The sequence below is a fragment of the Hemitrygon akajei genome, unplaced genomic scaffold (assembly GCF_048418815.1).
Source record: "Hemitrygon akajei unplaced genomic scaffold, sHemAka1.3 Scf000195, whole genome shotgun sequence".
In the NCBI taxonomy this organism is placed as follows: Eukaryota; Metazoa; Chordata; class Chondrichthyes; order Myliobatiformes; family Dasyatidae; genus Hemitrygon; species Hemitrygon akajei.
The window spans coordinates 272,843-293,474 of record NW_027332080.1 but is presented as its reverse complement, the minus strand read 5'-3'; positions in this window follow the sequence as shown (position 1 = coordinate 293,474).

Genomic DNA, 20,632 nt, shown 5'->3' with positions numbered 1-20,632 from the left:
GAATTGCCAGTCAATATTTGGGAAATTCAAGTCAAATCATTTTTATTACCATTTCGAACATAACTGCTGGTACAGTACACAGTAAAAACGAGAGAACGTTTTTCAGGTCTATGGTGCTACATTGAACAGTGCAAAAACTACCCTGAACTACGTAAAAACAACACAGAAAAAAAGCTACACTAGACTACAGACCTACCCAGGACTATATAAAGTGCACGAAACAGTGCAGACATTACAATAAATAATAAACAAGACAATATGCACAGTAGAAGGTAGTGTCAGTCTGGGTATTGAGGAGTCTGATGGCTTGGGGGAAGTATCTGTTACATAGTCTGGTCGTGAGAGCCCGAATGCTTCGGAGCCTTTTCCCGGACGGCAGGAGGGAGATGAGTTTGTATGGGGAGTGTGTTGGGTACTTTATAATGCTGTTTGCTTTGCGGATGCAGCCTGCAGTGTGAATGTCTGCAATGGCGGGAAGAGAGACCCCGATGATCTTCTCAGCTGACCCCACTATCCACTGCAGGGTCTTGCGATCCGAGATGGTCCAATTTCCGAAACAGGCAGTGATGCAGCTGCTCAGGATGCTCTCAATACAAACTCTGCAGAATGTGATCAGAATGGACGGTGGGAGACGGACTTTCCTGAGCCTTCGCAGAAAGCGGAGACGCAACTTCCCATCACGACAACCCTCTTATTATTATTCATTTCCAGAATCTGTCTCCCTATCTGCTCCTGGATTCCCTGTCGCTATTGGGTGGTCTATAAAAAACACCCAGCAGAGTTATTGACCCCTTCCTGTTTCCAAGGTCCACACACAGAGACTCTGTAGTCAATCCCTACATTACTTTCTCCTTTTCTGCAGCCGTGACATGGTCTCTAATCAATAGAGCCACGTCACCACCTCTTTCCCTCTGTTGTGAGGCGACCGCCCCTTCCCCCATCTCTTCAGTTCGGTTCCCACCACAAGCAATAATTGTTTAAGCTCTCCCCAACAGCCTTAGCAAACTTCCCCGCCAGGATATCTGTCCCCCTTGGATTCAAGTGCAACCCATCCTTTTAGAAAAGGCCACACCTGCCTCAAAAGAGGTCCCACTGATGCAGAAATCTGAATCCCTCCCCCCGCTCCAATCCCTCAGCCACGCATTTATCTTCCATCTCAGTCTATTCCTATACTCAGTGTCACGAGGCACAGGCTGTAATCGCGATATTACTACCTTTGAGGATCTTCTTCTCAACTTCCTTCCTAACTCCCTGTAGTCTGTTTTCACGACGTCCTTCCTTTTCCCACCTATGGCGTTGGTACCAATGTGAACCACGGCCTCGGGCTGTCTTCCTTCCCATTTCAGCATATCGTAGATCAGAAATATCCAGGACCCTGGCACCTGGGAGGCAATCTATCATCTGTGTTTCTTTCCTGCGTCTACATAATCGCCTGTCTGACCCCTAACTATAGAGTCCCCTATCACTGCTGACATCCTCCTCCTCTCCCTACCCTCTGAGACACAGGGCCAGTCGCCGTGCCAGAGGTGCAGCCACTGTTGTTTCCCCCTGCTCGGTGCCACCACCCCTCCCCCCAGCAGTACTCAAGCTGGAGTACTTATTGTTAAGGGACACAGCCTCAGGGGTACTCTCCAGAATCTGACTCTTGCCCTTTACTCTGCTGACTATTACCCACTTACCTGTCTCTCGAGGCCCCGGTATGACTACCTGCCTGTAGCTCCTATCTATCACCATCTCACTCTCCCTGACCAGATGAAGATCATCGAGCTGCATCTCCAGTTTCTTACCCGGTCCCTATGGACCTGCAGCTCGACGCACCTGGCGGAGATGTGGCTGTCCGGGAGGGAGAGAGTCTCCAGGATTTCCCACATCGGACACCCAACACAGACTAAAGGCCGCATACACATATTTCCTGCCTGTATTTTACACAGGCAACCTACCTCGCCTCGACCTGCTGTCGCCTCAGCCCCATTGAGCCAAAACCCTGTTACTCTGTTACCTCTCGTCCGTCGGTCGCTCCTCCGTCGCCCGCTCTGTAAAACTTTCTCGCTTTTAAACTTCTCGCTGTTCAAACCGGCTGACGACTACGCGCTTGCGCAGTCGGGCCTCGATCTTACCGCTGAAGAAATAACCTAATGTGAACGTCAGTCAGCTTTGCAAACAGTTAAAATGAATGTTGGAAAAGTGTTCCCAATCAGAGAACAGACTGTGACGTTAAAGGATATATGACATTATCACAGTTCTGTCGCAAAAGATGTTTCACTGCTGGATAAAATAAAGTTTATGATGTTTATAACCGGCGTGGTGAATTGTACTGATCAGACATCTCGTACTACTCAGGAAATTTAAATTATTGTGGAAGCTGCAGAAAGGTATCTCGGTGTAACTGGTGTTATGTGGGAATCTATAAATGACGCTCTGATGGGTGGGGTGTCTGTATCGCAGTCTACTTGTGAAGGTACACAATGGGATTAAAATATTGCAGTGGAATGCGTTAAGCCTCGTTTGTCATGGTCAAGACTTTCAGAATTTTATTTCTGATACGTCAAATCCGCCCGATTTGATATGCATTCAGAAAAACCTAGTTGTTCGCACATTTTCTCCCCCAGAGCAGTGTTATATTTCTAATGGTGTTGATAGGTTAGTTGCTGGAGCGGAGATGTTGCCAGTTTTATAAGGAAAAGGGCAGGGTATCGAGCTGTGAATGTGAATGCAAAGTAAAAAGCTTTTGTAGCAGAGCAGAAATATTTCAGTTAACTGGTAGCAGCGTTGAAGTGGTTAATTTTTACAACTTGTAGGAAATGGCATTGGTAGTGCCTATTTTAAACATTGGGTACTCCCCATCTGATGCATCTGCTTGTGGGCCTGTATCGATAATACCTCATTTATGTGAACTCATGGAACATCTGGCAATGGAGCGATTGAACAATATTGTGGATAAACAATGTGATATATCATTTTATCGGAGTGGGCTTCGGAAGGGGTAGAATGATATTGGATTCACGTTTAGGTCTGGAAGATGATATTAGGAAGGCAGAGTTAAATAAAGATGGTGTAATAGCAGTACTTTCTGACATTGGAAAGGCATATGGTATTTATGGAAAGGGACTTTAGTACTTTCTGACATTGGAAAGGCATATGGTATTTATGGAAAGGGACTTTTGATTAAAGTACGAAAATGAGGATTGAGGGGGAGATTGCTAACTTTTACTGATATTTATATATTTCGACTGTCCATGCTGACACGGGTGGGAGTTACATTCGTGTTTCCATGAGATAGAGATTGAAAAACCACAAGGCAGTATTTGTAACCCATTGTCATTTTATTTTATGATTAATGATATTTTCTTTGAGACAGGCACTGGGGTGCGTAAATCACTATCTGCAGATGATGGAGCTTTATGAAATAGAAGCAGAAATTCCAATCATACTGGATGCAACTAGCAAATAATAATTTTGAAGAATAGGCAAATATATTAGGATTTAAGCTTTCAGTAGTTCATGCACAAGTACTATGTTACACAAATAGGATTCGTAGATCGGCAGTTAATTTGAAATAATATGGTCAAACTCTTGAAGACGGAACAGTGGTAAGATTTCCAGGCAGGTGGATCATTAATAAGCTGACATGGAATCACCATATTAGAAAATAATAGATAAATATAAAGTAAAACGAAGCATTCTCAGTGAGTATCCTGCGGTGCTACATTAAAATCATTGTTGACCATTTCCATTTGTTTAATTTGATCTGTTCTTGCTTATGGCAGTGGCTTCTGGAGCAGCTGCATCTTTAACTTTACAACGTTAGGGCGCGACTCCAGCGCGGCTTTAAGATTGTGTTGTGGTGTTTTAAGGTCGTCTCCCGTTTCGGATTCACTGGTTGAAATAGGCCAACTACAACTGTGGAGATTGCAGTTGATGTTAGCATTCTGGATTAATTTGACCGGACAAAGAAATGATCATCCTGTGGAGTTGTGTTGGAGGTCTGTTGGCAACATCACACGGAGAGTGTTTTTAGTTTTAAGTGGCTGGGATCTTATCACACTGGGAAGATGGGATTGATGGATTATGCAATATGCCCCTCTGTCATGTTCTCTGAAACCCCACATTGTTCTGCCTATTAACTAGATTATTTTAGTTCACACAGTTTAATAGAATCTAAGGATTCTGTTATGCCCGAACGTCTGTTGGTTCATCAGTATATTAAGAAAAATTATTATGATATGTTAACCATTGTTGCAGAAGAATCAGAAGATATCTTAACCGTGATGTTGGCGTGGCTGTTTTGTGCCTGAATTACAAGTTATAATAAAGAAAACAACTTGTCAACCAATTATCGGTATGTACAGCAGAATTTGTTGCCATCATTTCTGGACTTACAGCGGATGGAGGAAATTTTTCCACGTAATGTTGTAATTTGTTCAGATTCCTTTTGGGTTTTGATGAGTCTTAAACTGGGTTATTCCAGCAGTCGGTCAGATATACTGTTGGAAGCTCATCAACCATTATTCCAGACACAAAGTATTGGTTTATAAACAGGGTTTTGTAGCAAAAGTTGTTAAAATGTTTACTCCAGATAAAGACATTCCAAAGCAAATCAGAAGCTAAAGGGTTGGAGGGTTCACAATTATCGCAAGAACGGTGGGAAATTGGCATAAATGGAGGCATCTTTACAGAATAGATATCTGTTAGTTTCTTCGGGCAGGTACTTAAACCAGAAAGGAGGGAATTATTTTGGCACGACTTCGAATTGAGCATACTATGTTGAATTATTCCTTATGTCGTTTTGGAGAGCGTTTTTCTGGGTCGGGTACGCTTTATTATGAAACAGTTGAACAGTTACTATTTCAGGGTGAAACATGTCATGTACAAAGAAAATAATTGCAGGCTTCATTCCGATCTTTGGAATTTGATAACTTTCATTTAAAAACTTCCTTAGGTTATTGCGGTAACCTTCTTTAATTCAAGGTGTTGTGTTTCATTACATAAACTCTGTGAGGTTTTGCGGTAATTTAGCTTTCTTATGAGTTTTCTTTCCCGATTCTCTGCACCACTCTCCGATCCAGAGCCCTGTACAAAGCCCGCCCTATTTCTTCACGTTAGCCATTCATTCAAGGGGAAGGTGGACTCATCACCGTTGTGATTGACATTGGAACCAGTATCAGATTGGACCCCCGCCGTCTTGTGGTAATGTCGGGCTGTGAGGTTTGTGGGTGGAAAGGGAGCAGACGGACATATCCAAGAGGTGATGGGTGGGTGGCATTCCGGAGAAGTCCATTGACTGACATCTAGCGGGTGAAATGACTGATTCTCCAGGACGGTGCATTGCCCCTCTCTCGCACCGCCCCCCAACCCCGCTCCCCCCCCCCCCCCCCGAACACAGAAAACCGACCAAAACCTATGCTAATGTCCTGGAGTTACCGGTCGATAGGGCAACCCGCCCGGGAATACCACCTGGAAGATCAGGCGGTGAATGTGAGGAGCTGGATCCCGGACTGGAGACATTGCGGCCGCCTCTGGTGTGCGCTCAGGACGCGGCTTTGTGAATGAAATGAAACACCGAGGTGACCGGATATTTCACCGCGCTGATCGCCTGCTCCCGGAATTTCGACTGAGTTACCGCGTAAATAAATGTGTTCATGCAGCAGCTGAAATTCCTCAGCAAAGCCCCGACGTAAACAAAGATCCATTCAGAATCATTGAATTTGAATCCTTTTCCTCTGACCTGATAATATACGAAATTTACAACCAGTGTCATCCACAGGAGGATGAAGTTGGCGGAGAGGGTGAAGAGTAAAACCACAGACCTCCTCCTGCTCTCCATCTCCGGGTCACTGCGGTTCTCCCCCTTGCTCTGACCCTTCAGCCCCTTACGGACTCGACTGGCCACTAAAATGTGCCTGACTGTCAGAGCGTTGAGGAGCAGAATCAGAGCGAAAGGAAACAACGGAGTTAAAACCTTATCGAGCCAGTCATATCCTATCCACCCGGGGTCAGTGAACTACTTTCCCGTGATCACACAGAACCACGGTACATTATCGATGATAATCCTGGGTTCCCGTGCGAAGTATCTGGGAACGTTTTTCAGACAGAACAGCACGCTGATTGTTGTTAGAACCACAGCTGCAGTTTTCCCGGTGCAATATTTTGTTTTCAGCTTCTGGCAGCAAATGGCGACAAACCGGTCAAAGGTGAAAGTGACGGTGAACCAGACAGAACAGTCTGCTACTGTGAACCTTAGTACCGCGATAACACTGCACAAAGGAGTGATCTCCAGAAAACTCCTCGGGAAGTAATACGCTTTGATTCGAGACAAAATGCCCAGGGTGACAACAGTCAGTAGATCCGCCGCTGCCATGGCCACCATGTAGCGAGTGGTGCAGGTAGAGAGGCCGCACTTTCCCCGGGACAAGATCACAATCGCCACTAAATTCACGAGAGAGAGAGAGAGAGAGAGAGAGAGGAGATGAGAGAGAGAGAGAGAGAGAGAGAGAGAGAGGAGAGAGAGAGAGAGAGAGAGAGAGAGAGAGAGAGAGAGAGAGAGAGAGAGAGAGAGAGAGAGAGAGAGAGAGAGAGAGAGAGAGAGAGAGAGAGAGAGAGAGAGAGAGAGAGAGAGAAGAGAGAGAGAGAGAGAGAGAGAGAGAGAGAGAGAGAGAGAGAGAGAGAGAGAAAAAAACCATTACTGAACATTTTCTCTGGGAAGAAACACGGGATTACGTTTCAGCTAAAGTTCAGGAGTGCTAGAGTCTGGGAACGGCTGGTGATCTAACAGGGGTTCTCTCTGTTCAATAACACAGAAACAGTGAACTTTACCATGTAAAACCCTCCCAGTGTCACCTTCCCGCAGAGCTGCCTGTCCCCTGCACCGGGACAACTCTAGACAAATTCTAACTCAAACCCTCCCAGTGTCACCTTCCCGCAGAGCTTCCTGTCCCCAGCACCGGGACAAATCTAGACAAATTCTAACTAAAACCCTCTCAGTTTCACTTCCCGCAGAGCTGTCTGCCCCCAGAACTGGGGACAACTCTAGACAAATTCTAACTAAAACCCTCTCAGTTTCACTTCCCGCAGAGCTGCATGTCCCCAGAACTGGGACAACTCTGAAGAAGTTATTAAAACCCCCCCAGTCACTCCTTTCTCAAGAGCTGCCTATCCTCAGGACCGGGACAAAGCTGGTCAAGGTGTCAGAAAAGCCGAGAATAACGTTCGAATCAATCCCGTGAATTCTGAGAATTAGAGGAGCGACACAGCTTTAGTTCCACTGTCATGAAATATGAAAAAGCAGAATGTACAATTGACCGGATCAATAACTTTAACGGATATTTGTGCAATGATCATCAATTTGGAAGCTTGTTAAATGATCACAAACAAGTTCACCACGGTTAACACTCAGAAATAGCAAACATGAATCGCTCTGCCTACTCACCAGGAACTCCAATGACGGCAATGAACACGTATAATATCTTTTGCACAGTCATGTACGCTTCTAACATTGCAGACATTTTCTCTGTCCAGTGCTCTGTCCTCCTGAGCTACAGACGATCTCTCGGAATGAATGTTTAATGCCATTTAGTGACTCCACAGGGACAGATTGCATCAGATTTTAAAGATTTTTTAATTAGTTGCAAACCGATTACATCACTCAAGTGCAATCCCCACGGTGACATATTGTGATTAATTTAATGAATTAATCTTTATTCCATTTGTTGGAGTTAGTTTGTCCCAAAAAATGGTGACTGAACGTTCTGAGATCTTTTATCAATTACATGTTTTCCACTATAAATATGCACTTCAAAGGAACCAAAGAACCAAAGAACACTACAGCACAGAAACAGGCCCTTCGGCCCTTCTTGGTTATGCCGAAACATTTTTCTGCCTCGTCCCGCTGACCTGCACACGGCCCATATCCCTCCATACCCTCTCATCCATGGACGTATCCAAGTTTTTCTTAACTGTTAAAAGTGAGCCTGCATTTACCACTTCAGCTGGCAGCTCATTCCACACTACCACCACTTTCTGTGTGAAGAACCCCCTTTTAAACTTTTCACCCTTCACCGATAACCCACCTCCTCTCTTTTTTTTCCTCCCCTACCCTCAGTGGAAAAAGCCTGCTTGCATTCACTCTATCTATACCCACATATTTTTATATACCTCTACCAAATCTCCCCTCATTCGTCTACGCTCCAGGGAATAAAGTCCTAATCTATTCAACCTTTCTCTTTAACTCACTTTCTCAAGTCCCGGCAACATCCTTGTAAACCTTCTCCGCAATCTTTCAAACTTATTAATATCCTTCCTGTAATTAGGTTACCAGAACTGCACAGAATACTCCAGATTCGGCCTGACCGATGTCTTATACAACCACACCGTAACATTCCAACTCTTATACTCATACTTTGATTTATAAAGGCCAATGTGCTAAAAGCTCTCTTTACTACCCTATCTACCTGTGACGCCACTTTTAGGGAATTATGTATCTGTATTCCTAGATCCCTCTGTTCTTCTGCACGCCTCAGTGCCCTACCATTTCCCTTAGATGTCCTATCTTGGTTTTTTCTTCCAAAATGCAATACCTTACACTTGTCTGCATTAAACTCCATCTGCCATTTTTCAGCCCGTTTCTCCAACTGGTCCAAATCCCTCTGCAAACTTTGAAAACATTCCTCACTATCTATAACACCTCCAATCTTTGTATCATCAGCAAATTTGCTGATCCAATTTACCACATTATCATCCAGATCACTGATATAGATGACAAATAGCAATAGACCCAGCACTGATCCCTGTGGCTTACCACTAGTCACAGGCTTCCACTCAGAGAAGCAATCCTCCACTACCTCTCTCTGGCTTTTCTCATTGAGCCAATGTCTAATCCAATTTATTACCTCACCATGTACACCTAGCGACTGAATCTTCCTATCTAACCTTTCATGCGGGACCTTGTCAAAGGCCTTACTGAACTCCATGTAGACAACATCCATAGCCTTCCCTTCATCTACTTTCCGTAACTTCCCCGAAAAACTCTAATAGGTTTGTTAATCATGACCTACCAGGCACAAAGTCATGTTGACTCTCCCTAATAAGTGCCTGTCTATCCAAATAATTGTAGATCCTATTTCTTAGTATTCCTTCCGATAATTTACCTACGACCGATATTAGACTTACCTGCCTATTATTTCCCGGTTTATTTTTTGAGCCTTTTTAAACAACGGAAGTACTTATTACTCCTTCCAATAATTCACCCACTACTGACATCAAACTTACGGCCTATAATTTACAAGATTACTTTTAGAGCCTTTTTTTAAATAACGGAACAACATGAGCCATCTTCCAATCCTCCAGCACCTCACCCGTAGGTACCGACATTTTAAATATTTCTGCCAGGGTCCATTGCAATTTCAACACTAGTCTCCTTCAAGGTCCGAGGGAATACCCTGTCAGGTCCCCGGGATTTATCTACTCTGATTTGCCTCAAGATACCAAGCACATCCTCCTCTTCAATCTGTATAGGTTCCATGACTTCACCACCTGTTTGCCTTATTTCCATAGACTCCATGCCAGTTTCCTCAGTAAATAGAGACGGAAAAAGCCCATTTAAGATCTCCCCCATTTCTTTTGGCCAACCACTCTGATCTTCAAGAGGACCTCAATTATCCCTTACTCTCCGTTTGCTCTTAATATACCCGTAGAAGCTCGTAGAATTATCCTTCATCTTTACTGCTAAAGCCACCTCATGTCTTCTTTTTGCACTCCTGATTTATTTCTTAAGTAGTTTTTGCACTTTTTATACTCCTCAAGCACCCTATTTGCTCCCTGTTGCCTATACATGCTATACATCTCTCTCTTCTTCTTTATCAGAGTTCCAATATCCCTCGAGATTCAAGGTTGCTTATTTTTATTCACTTTGCCTTTCATCCTGACAGGAACATACAAACTCTGCACTCTCAAAGTTTCTCCTTTGAAGGCCTCCCACTTACCAATCCTTGCCAAAGAACAACCTGCCCCATTCCACGCATTTTAGATCTTTTCTCATTTCTTAAAATTTTGCCTTTTTGTAGTTTAGAACCTCAACTCGAGGACCAGATCTATCTCTATCCATAATCGTTGAAACTAATAGTGTTATGATCACTGGAACTAAAGTGTTCCCCTTCAAACAGTCTTCTGTCACCTGTCCTAACTCGTTTCCTAATAGGAAATCTAATATATCATCCTTTCTACAAACTGTAGTTATAGAAAGGTATAGAGGTATATAGAAAACTTTCCTGAACACATTTTACAAACTCTAACCCATCTAGACCTTTAACAGTATGGGAGTCCCAATCAATATGTGGAAAATGAAAATCCCCCTACTGTTACAACTTTAAGTTCCCTGCAGTTGTCTGCTATCTCTCTGCAGATTTGCTCCTCCAATTCTCGCTGGCTATTGGGTGCTCTATAATACAACCTCATTAATGTGGTCATACGTTTCCTGTTTCTCAGCTCCACCCCTATGGCTTTGGCAGACAAACCCACTATTCTGTCCTTCCTGAGCACTGCTGTAACATTTTCCCTGACTAGCAATGCCACACTTCCCACACCCTTCATCGCTCTGCCTCTATCACGTTTCACTAATGGCTATGATGTCAAAATACCACGTGTCAATCCACGCCCTCAGCTGGTCTGTCTTCCCCACAATTTTCCTCGCATTGAAATAGACACACCTTAGAAGATAATTTCCACCACACACAAACCTTCTATTTGTGACGTTGCCTGAACCTTTAACATCATTCATTTTCAACCCTGCTCCACTATCTGCTCTGTCACCTTGATTCCCATCCCCTTGCAAATCTAGTTTAAACACTCCCAAATAGCACTACAAACATCCATGCAAGGATATTGGTCCCCCTGTAGCTCAGTTGTAACCCATCGCTCTTGTACAGCTCGCACCTGCCCCAGAAGAGGTCCCAATGATCCTGTAATCTGACACGCTGCCCCCTACACCAGTTCCTCGGCCATGTGTTCATCCTCCAGAGCATCCTACTCTTACCCTCACTAACACGTGGCACAGGTAGCAGTCCTGAGATTACCACCCTCGAGGTCCTGCTTTTTAACTTCCTACCAAGCTCTTTATACTCACTCTGCAGGACTTTGTCACTCTTTCTTCCTATGTCATTGGTACCGAAGTGCACCATGTCATCTGACTGATCACACTCCCACCCTCAGAATATTGTGCACGCGATCAGAGACATCCGTGACCCTGGCACCGGGAGGCAACAAACCATCCGGGAGTATCTGTCACGACCACAGAACCTCCTGTCTGTACCTCTGTCTATCGAGTCCCCTATCACTGTCGTTCTCCTCCTCTTGCCACCTCCCTTCTGCACTGCAGAACCAGACTCAGTGCCAGAGATCTGGCTGCCGCGGCTTGTTCCTGATAAGTCATCCTCCACAACAGTAACCAAATCTGTACACTTGATGCTGAGGGGAATGGCCACAGAAGAACCCTGCTCGCCTGCCCTTTCCCCTTCCCTCGTCTGACGGTAACCATTTGACAAACACAGAATTTGAAATAAATTATATCATTGTAGCTTGTGAGATTGTATTGCATCACCTACTGTTACCATTGTCCTCAAGAGTATAAAGTACTGATGTGGTTTGTGCTTCAGGGACTCTAGCGAGAGGGTCCCCAAGAAAATTTCTGTTTGTGGTGATGAATAAACACGAACCCTTCCAAAGCCTTCAGTGACTTACTCACAGGCATAAAATTTGGAGGCTCGTCCAGGACACATCCCTCATCCTCACATGGCCGTCAATCTCGGCAGTCTTGTGTGGGAGGGCTGTTTTAATCATTTTGCTCCTTATGTGTTAAAGAACACGACAGAGAGCTGGAGAGGCAGATAAGGAAGTATAGGTGTGTGTGTGTGTGTGTGTGTGTGTGTGTGTGTGTGTGTGTGTGTGTGTGTGTGTGTGTGTGTGTGTGTGTGTGTGTGTGTGTGTGTGTGTGTGTGTGTGTGTGTGTGTGTGTGTTGTCTGTCTGTTTATTAACCTGTGTGCATGTGGGTGTCTGTGTTTGTATTCTCTTCAACAACTTTAAAATCCCTGACTCTGATCGCCTCACTTTGACCATGGGTGTCCAGTATCAATTCACTTCTATCGTCCACTACAGGACCTTAAAGCACACAGCGTTCTTCCCGACAATGGACCCAACGCGTTCCGTTTCATTGACACGTTATTTGGAGTCAGAGGGCACAATAATAAACAAACAAACCCTTTTGCTCATTTAGTCCGTACCGTGTTGTTATTCTGCCGAGTCCCTTAACCGCAGCAGGACGATGGCCCTCAATACCCCTCCCGTCCATGTACTGATCCAAACTTCTCTGCAGTGAAATCCATAACTTCCACTGACTGTCAGCACCCTCTGAGTGAAGGAAATCCCACTCAGGTTCCTATTAAATATTTCACCTTTCACCCTTAAACTGCGACCTCCAGGTCCTGTTTCGCCCAACCTCAAAGGAAAAATTCTGCCTGCATTAACCCTGTTAACAACTCTGTTAACAACAGGGGTGTATACCTCTGAGAAATCGCCCTTCATTTTCCCACACTGCAGGTAATAAAATCCTTATCTTTTCCGACAGCTCGGGTCCTCATGTTGCAGAAGGCGACTTGTAAATTTTCTCTGCACACTTTCACCTTGATGGATACCTATTTCCCCTGCAGACAGTAACAAAAACTGCAGACAATACTCCAAATTAGTCCTCAACTTTCATAACATCCCATCTCCTATACTCAGTACATTGATTTACGAAGGCCAATGGGCCAAAAGCTCTCTATACCAGCTTATCGATCTGTGACGCCACTTTCAAGTAATCATGAAAGTGTGTTCCCAGATCACTCTGTTCTACCGACTCCTCGGGACCCGACTCCTGTCTGTACCTCTGACTATCGAGTCCCCTATCACTATCGTTCTCCTCTTCTTCCCCCCCTCCCTTCTGCACTGCAGAACCAGACTCAGTGCCAGAGATCTAGCTGCCGCGGTTTGTTCCTGCACAACCAGATCAGTGCGGACCCCAAACCCAATTCTTTCAATATGAATTAACGTTTGATGAGTTTCCAACAGTAATTCTGACCTGCTGCGAGAATGACCTGCTTTTCAAAACCGAAAGGCAATCTGATCAAATTACAACTTTCATAGACAAATTTCCTCCACCCACTGTAAGCCTAAAATGGTGGCAACCAATTCTGTTGTAAATCCTGATAAATGGTTGGTAGTACGTTTCTGTATTGCTACCTATAATTCGAGCAAAAAAAAACAGCCACACCAGCAATCCCAGTTGAGTTATATTTTGATCCTTCTGTAAAATGGTGAACATATCTCAATAATTTTCCTTACTATAATAAATCAACATATTCTCAATCACAACAGAATCATAAGACTTTGAATCGAGTATCCTAAACTCAAATAAAGGCAGTGAAAGAAACAAGGTGGGGTTAGCGAAAACGGGACAGTAGGACATATTGCCTACAGCATGATGCATAATTCAACAAAACAGAGATTTATACAACTGCAACATAACTGCCTGACACTGGAACCACAATCTGGGAGTTATGAACTCAGATTCCAAGATCCCCCTGTTGATCAACACAGTCCAATGTCACCCCATGAATATAACAGCAAGGGGATAACGCTGAGGGGATAAGACACTAGTCGGGCCGCACTTGGAACATTGTCAACAGTTTTGGTCCCCCTATCTCAGAAATAATGTATTGTTATTGGGGAGATTCCAAAGGAGGTTCACAAGGATTATTTCGGGAATGAAGGGGTTAACATAAGCGGAGTGTTTGACAGCTTTGGGCCGGAACTCACTGGAATTCGGAAGAATGGGAAGGGGGGAAGATCTCAATGAAACCTCCCGAATGTTGAAAGGACTATATGAGGTGGATGTGGAGAGGGTATTTCCTATGATGGGGCTATCAAGAACTAGAGAGCACAGCCACAAAGGGGCTCCCTTTTAAAACGGAGGTAAGCGGGATATATTCTTTTTATATTAACTTGGGAGTATTGGATCTGTGGAATGCTCTGCCGCAGTCTGTGGTAGAGGCCGAGTGTGTGAGTATATTTAAGGCGGAAGCTGATCGTTTCCTGATCGGTCAGGGCATCAAAGGAAATGTCGAGAAGGCAGGTATATGGGATTCAGTGAGATCCGGATTAGCCATGATGGAAAGGCGTAGCAGACTCGATGGAGTGAATGGACTAATTATGCTCCTATGACTTATGGTCTTGTGGACACAAGCCCCTCAGTCATGATGAATTTCCTCTGCAGTCTCCAATCACAAAACTTCCTTTGTATAGAATGCTAAGAGGAACTGAATGCAATTTTTCCAGAGTTTTGGCGAGACAGGCAGAATCTATTGAGAGAAATAGAGTCGTTGTTTGGGGCAGAACCCTTCTCTTACGGTACTAACAGCGGCCATTGGCCCAACGATTACATGCCGTCCTGCACTCCATTTAAACTAATCCCATCTAGCTGCCTTTGGCGTAAAATATAGAACATAGAAACCCACAATATTGTGCCGACTATGTAATCTGCTCTGGAACCTGCATCGGATTTCTCTGTCGTATAGCGCTCTACTTATCTAAGTTCCATCTACCTATCTAAGAGTCTCTTAAAAGATCGTATTGTATCTGCCTCCATCACTGTCACTGGTAAAGCATTCCACACACCCAGCACTCTCTCTGTGAAATACTTACCCTGCTGTACCGCTGCTCCCTTCATACCACCCGGAGTCTCAAGGGGCTTTGGAGCAGTTTCATTCAACTTTAAAAACTATGATTAAAACCTGCTGTCATGAGAATGACAGGGACTGGGATGAAGGGATACACTTATTACTTTTTGCCGTGAGAGACACCATTCAAGAATCCCTGCTCCCCGCTGTACCCGCTGTTCCAATCACCTTAAAACTATGTCCCTTCGTGTTAGTCATTTCAACCCTGTGAAAATGCCTCTGGCTATCCACACTGTCAAAGCCCCTCAGCATCTTATGTAACTCTATCAGCTCACCTCTCTTACTCCGTCGCTGCAAGGAGAAACGGCCGAGTTCACTCAAACTATTCTCATAAAGCATTCTGTCCATTCCAAACAACTTCCTTTTCAATCCTCTCTGTACTCCCTCTACTGTACACACACTTCCTGTAGTGATGTGACCAGAATTGAACACAGTACTCCCAGTGTGGTCTGAATAGCTTCAACATTATTTCACAGCTCTTGAACTCTATCCCACGTTGATGAAGGACAACACACCGGACGCCATCTTAGAACCTAGAACTGTAGATCATTACAGCACAGAAACAGGCCTTTTGCCCCTTCTTGCCTATGCCGAACCATTTCTCTCATTTGTTCAGCCATTAAATTCTAAATTTGTGTATATTTACAAAATACAATTAAGTTGGTCAGTAAAACTATTGAAAATCTTTTATTTGTAGTTTTGTCAGTTAAATAAAGGTTCACGTGAATTAACATATCACAGATATTTGTTTTTATTGCATTTTGGAAAATATCCCAACTTTTCTGGAAATGGGGTTTGTAATTGGGGAGTTTTGCAGATTCTTCTTGGCAAGGTCACAATCCTTGTTAAGTCTTTCCCGGAATTTCAAAACGTAATCTAACACACTGACACACACTTTTGGATTAGACCATTGCTCTCTGAGCAAGGTCAAAGGTCCTTTGGAACGATAACAGAAAATAAGCTCAAATGGACTAACCCCAGGGATTCTTGAATGGTGCCCTTCACGGCAAAAAAGTAATAAGTGTATCCCGTCATCCCAGTCCTCGTCATTCTCATGACAGTAGGTTTTAATTATTGTCTTTAAAGTGGAATGAAACTGCTCCAAAGCCCCTTGAGACTCCGGGTGGTATGAAGAGGACAGAATTTGTTTAACTCCCAGCTCAGAAACCATCTGTTGGAATACTCTTGAAGTAAAATTACCACCCTGGTCAGATTGAATTTCTTTAGGTAAACCTACCAGTGTGAAAAACTTGCTGAGTGCCTTTACCACAGTCTTGGCCTGGATGTTTCTGAGAGACACGTCTTCAGAGAACCTAGATTCAGCACACATAACAGTTAGCACATACTGATGACCAGCTGCAGTCTTTGCCAATGGGCCTACATAATCCACTATGACCCTGGAAAATGGTTCACCAAACGCAGGTATCGGCGGAAGTGGTGCTTTTGGGATGGCCTGATTAGGTGTTCCCGCTACCTGGCACGTATGACATCCTCTGCAGTAATTGACAATATCTTTCCTCACGTTAGGCCAATAAAACTCCCTCATAAACCCGTGAACTGTTTCCTTTACTCTAAAATGACAACCTAATGGCATCTTATGGGCCAGGTTTAAAATTTCAGTCCTGCAAACGTTTGGAACCACTACCTGATGCACAATAGCCCAATCCCCACTTGCAGGCACAGTAGCGGGTCTCCACTTCCTCATCAACACCCCATCTTTAAGGTAATATCCCACCGACTCATTCTGACTTTCATCCTCAGAGAGAGCTCTCTCTTTTAAAGCCACAATTTCAGGACCTTTATTCTGTTCCTCTATAAATTCCTTCATCGATAAGGACAAGTCTTTCTTATCCACCTTACTCTCCTCAGCCTTACTACCCTCTAAGTCCTGTTGGTATAGAGACGGTAGGAAAGTCTCAGATAAATCAACATTATCATCGGCGGCCTTTTTCAACATGCTTCTAGTTACTGCGCATGCGGGGTTTACATCAGCATCTGTGGGCGGGACCGCAGCAGCAGCAGGCTTACTCGTCAGCTGAACTACTGGGTAAACATCCCCACCTGCAAGGTCATTACCGGGTAGACATCAACATTGGCTATCAGTAGTTCAGATCGTACACCTATTGTGACTGGTCTGGACACTAAGTAGCATTTCAAAATTATCTGAATACACCTATTATACCGTCCCCTTTCCAATACCTTTGATAATATTCACTGCACCAGTCTCCGTCTCAGCACCAAATTCCAAAACACAATTTAATATCAGTGACTGAAAAGCTCCAGTATCTCTCCAGATTCTCACTGGAACCGGGCTTGACCCCTCCTTCACAGACACAAACCCATTTGAAATAAATTTCTCGGGTCCCTTTACAACTTGGTCAGACCCCCCCCCCCCCTTCCTCAGCGGTATTTCAACTCAGACATCTGGGTTTTCTCTTTCTCTTTCCTTTTTTCCCTTTTCATTGGAAAACAATTGGATGTCACGTGACCCGGCTTTCCACAAAAGTTACACATGGGACTGGGAAGTTTTCCTTTTGACTGCTTCCCTTCCTCTTTACTTTTATCACTAGTGCCCGGTTTACTCTCTGGTTTAGCCGCTGAATTATCGCTATTACTCTTTTGGTAACTCCTAGTGGGAAGAAAAACCTATCCTTATGAGTTAAGGCATACACGTCTGTTAATCTAGCAGACTCCGACAGTGTCGCTGCCTCTCTCTCATCCAAGTACGTCCTTATTTCAGCCGAGACGCAGTTTTTAAACTCTTCAATTAACATCAACTCTTTCAATTTGTCAACATCCTCACCCGCCTCTTCCGAAGCGCACCGAAGATCAAAGTACACACGTTTCTCACAGGCAAACTCCACATACGTTTGGTTCAAAGGCTTCCTCAAATCTCGAAACCTTTGTCTATACGCCTCCGGAACCAACTCATAAGCTTTAAGTATAGTGCCTTTCACTGCATCATAATTATTTGCGTCTGCCACAGACAACGCCGAATACGCTCGTTGAGCCTTTCCCTTAAGCACACTTTGTAACAGAACAGCCCATGGATCTCCCGGCCAGTTCTGATTTATGGCCACTTTTTCAAAATGTAGGAAGTACCAATCGATTTGTGTTTCCTCAAATGGAGGTACCAACATAATTTCTCGACTAACACTAATCCTTTCCCCACGGACTGCCACGCTTTCTCCACGTTGCCATTTCTCCCTCTCAAACGCTCTCTGTCTTTCTGTTTCTTCTCTCTGTTTTGCTGCTTCTTCAGCCTCTAATTTAAGTCCCTCTAACTTCATCTGTTCCATTTGTACTTGGACCTCCCCTTACCCTATAGGAAGCCTCTTTAACGCCTCCTCATCAAATTGCTTTGCAGAGGCATAATATTCAGCTATTCTCCTTTGAATTTCTGTCTTTTCCATACCCTTCCTGACCGCTGTGAGTTTCAATTCCTCCAGAACTACCTTCAACTCCTCCTTTCTAGTTCTCTCCAAAGCCACAGGGTCTGGCCTTGCCATAAAGTCGCTAACGTCAGTTTTTGCTGTTTTTCCACACAACCAAATCAAAAGGGATTGTCCCCAATCAATTCAAGCAAATCCGCTCAACCAATTTGTTCAGATACCGGACGCAGGCCGCAATTTTGTCACTTACCCCGTAACGGGTTAAAGAACCAGCAGAAATAGAAAACAATTTAGAGTCCAGTATTGCTACTAACTAAGTGTATTTATTAGTAACTACACAATATGGTAATAAAAATCCAGATATATTAAACAGGTAAACAATTATCTATCTATCTATCTATCTATCTATCTATCTATCTATCTATCTATCTATCTATCTATCTATCTATCTATCTATCTATCTATCTATCTATCTATATATATATAAGTGTGGAAATATATGAAAATCAAACTTCCTCAAACCTAGGGGTGAATAGATACAGTCTTACAGTCTTACGTTGATGAGTAAAGTTCGGTTCAGTTTGTGGCATTGAGTTGAGTAGTGATGGAGGGAGAGGGATGTTTAGTTCTTCAGATGAGCTGATGCCGTCGATCTTCCCGTTGTCCTCCGAAATCCATTAGAAGTTACCAGCTGTGACCACAACAAAGGGGACCATTCTTCCGTGGTGGAAATATCAACCCAGGAGAGGGCTGGACACACAAATAACTTCCCACCAGTCACACCCTTTCACACTGCGAGGGCCACTGATCAATCCGCCTAATCGATCCTCCAAAACCCATCTTTTCTGTGGGCACAACAAAGCTCATTCAGTGCCCAAAACCATATGTCTGTAGGTCTATCAGCTGACCTTCTATTTATCTCACCGTGCTAAATACCAGCTGTCCATCAAACAGCTCCTCCCTTCTCTCTCTGTAAGAATACAGAAGCTGACAGAGTCCTTGCAAAAGTGTAAAAATGCTTGCAGAGAAACCATAACACCATCTCCAGCAGTCTTCGCCTCTCTGTCTCTGAATAACAAGGTGTCTGGTGTTGAACAACAACTCCTCTCTCATTTCAAAAGCACAGTTCATAGGGGTAATTCAGGATCCTGTCACATTTGTATGTGTAAGCCGAGCGGGAGTTCGCTGTTGTTTCGGGAGGAGAGCAAGGAGGACAGAAGTGTGAAGAGCGGACAGCGGTTTCAAAGCGCCGGATAATGGAGGTTGGCGGTACGGATGGTGGCCGAAGGCTCGGAAGGTCGTCGTGGATGGAACTGGAAGCGTGAGCTCCAACGTATTAAAATATTATGTTCGCACACTGATGAACCTACTGATTTGGCGCCTTTAGGTTAACTGTTTCTACTACCACATCACAAAGAAATAACTATCAAGTTATATTTATTTACTCGCTTTTGGTGTATCGTCTTGTATTGGTGTTGCGAGCGTGTACAGGGCGGCATTACACCGTATTTACACCGAAGTATTGCACTATTGGCGGGGTGGCGGCGGTTCACTCTAGGCGAACGGGGGTAGATTAGGGGCACGGATGCTACATGCGAAGTGACAGTCGAAGACGTGACGTTACTGCTGATCCCAGCCGAGAGATGCCTTCACGACGAAGGAAATAAAACAGCTTAAAGGAACTGACCTCTTTGCTGGAGGGTAAACACGACGGATACCTTTCTGATCTTTCAGGGGTTATCTCAGACGCAGGCCACTAATCCTGAACGATAAGGTCGATCCTCTATAAAACCTCCGAACAACACCAATCCTTCGCGTTCCCGTAATTTGGCAAGGGCTTCCCTCTCCAATACCAGACTGTACAGGTAAAACAAAGGTGCAACAGAGGAAAACTAGCAGGGATTGGCGAAACTGCCAGCAACAACCTTTGCACATTAAAATGGAAAGTAAAACTCCATTTCAAAACGAAACTGTGGCATGAAACGAATACAAAGCATAACGAACGAACTAACTAACAACAACGAACTGGGTGAGAATAGGGGTTTCCCCTTATATACCTGCTGGAACATGCCATCACGTGACCTCACGCCGACGGGAAAATTACATCATGTGACCTCACACTGCATTTATGGTGTGTGTGTGTGTGTCTGTGTGTGTGTGTGTGTGTGTGTGTGTGTGAGAGAGAGAGAGAGAGAGATACTACGTCTCCCTGTGCTAGTGCCTGTGCGCTTGCCCGTGCGTGTCTGTGTGTTACTATCAAATATGAAATTAACTATATTATTAAAGTGCGTACACGCCACCTTACACTACCCTCAGATTCATTTTCTTGCAGACATTCCCAGTGGGACAGAGAAATGCAATAAAACCAGCAAGAATCTACACACAGGGAGGAAAAATTAACGGTATACACATGAATTTGAGGGTCAAATTTATTTGCCGCGGGTAGCTAAATAAGGGGTTTCACACCGATTTGGGGG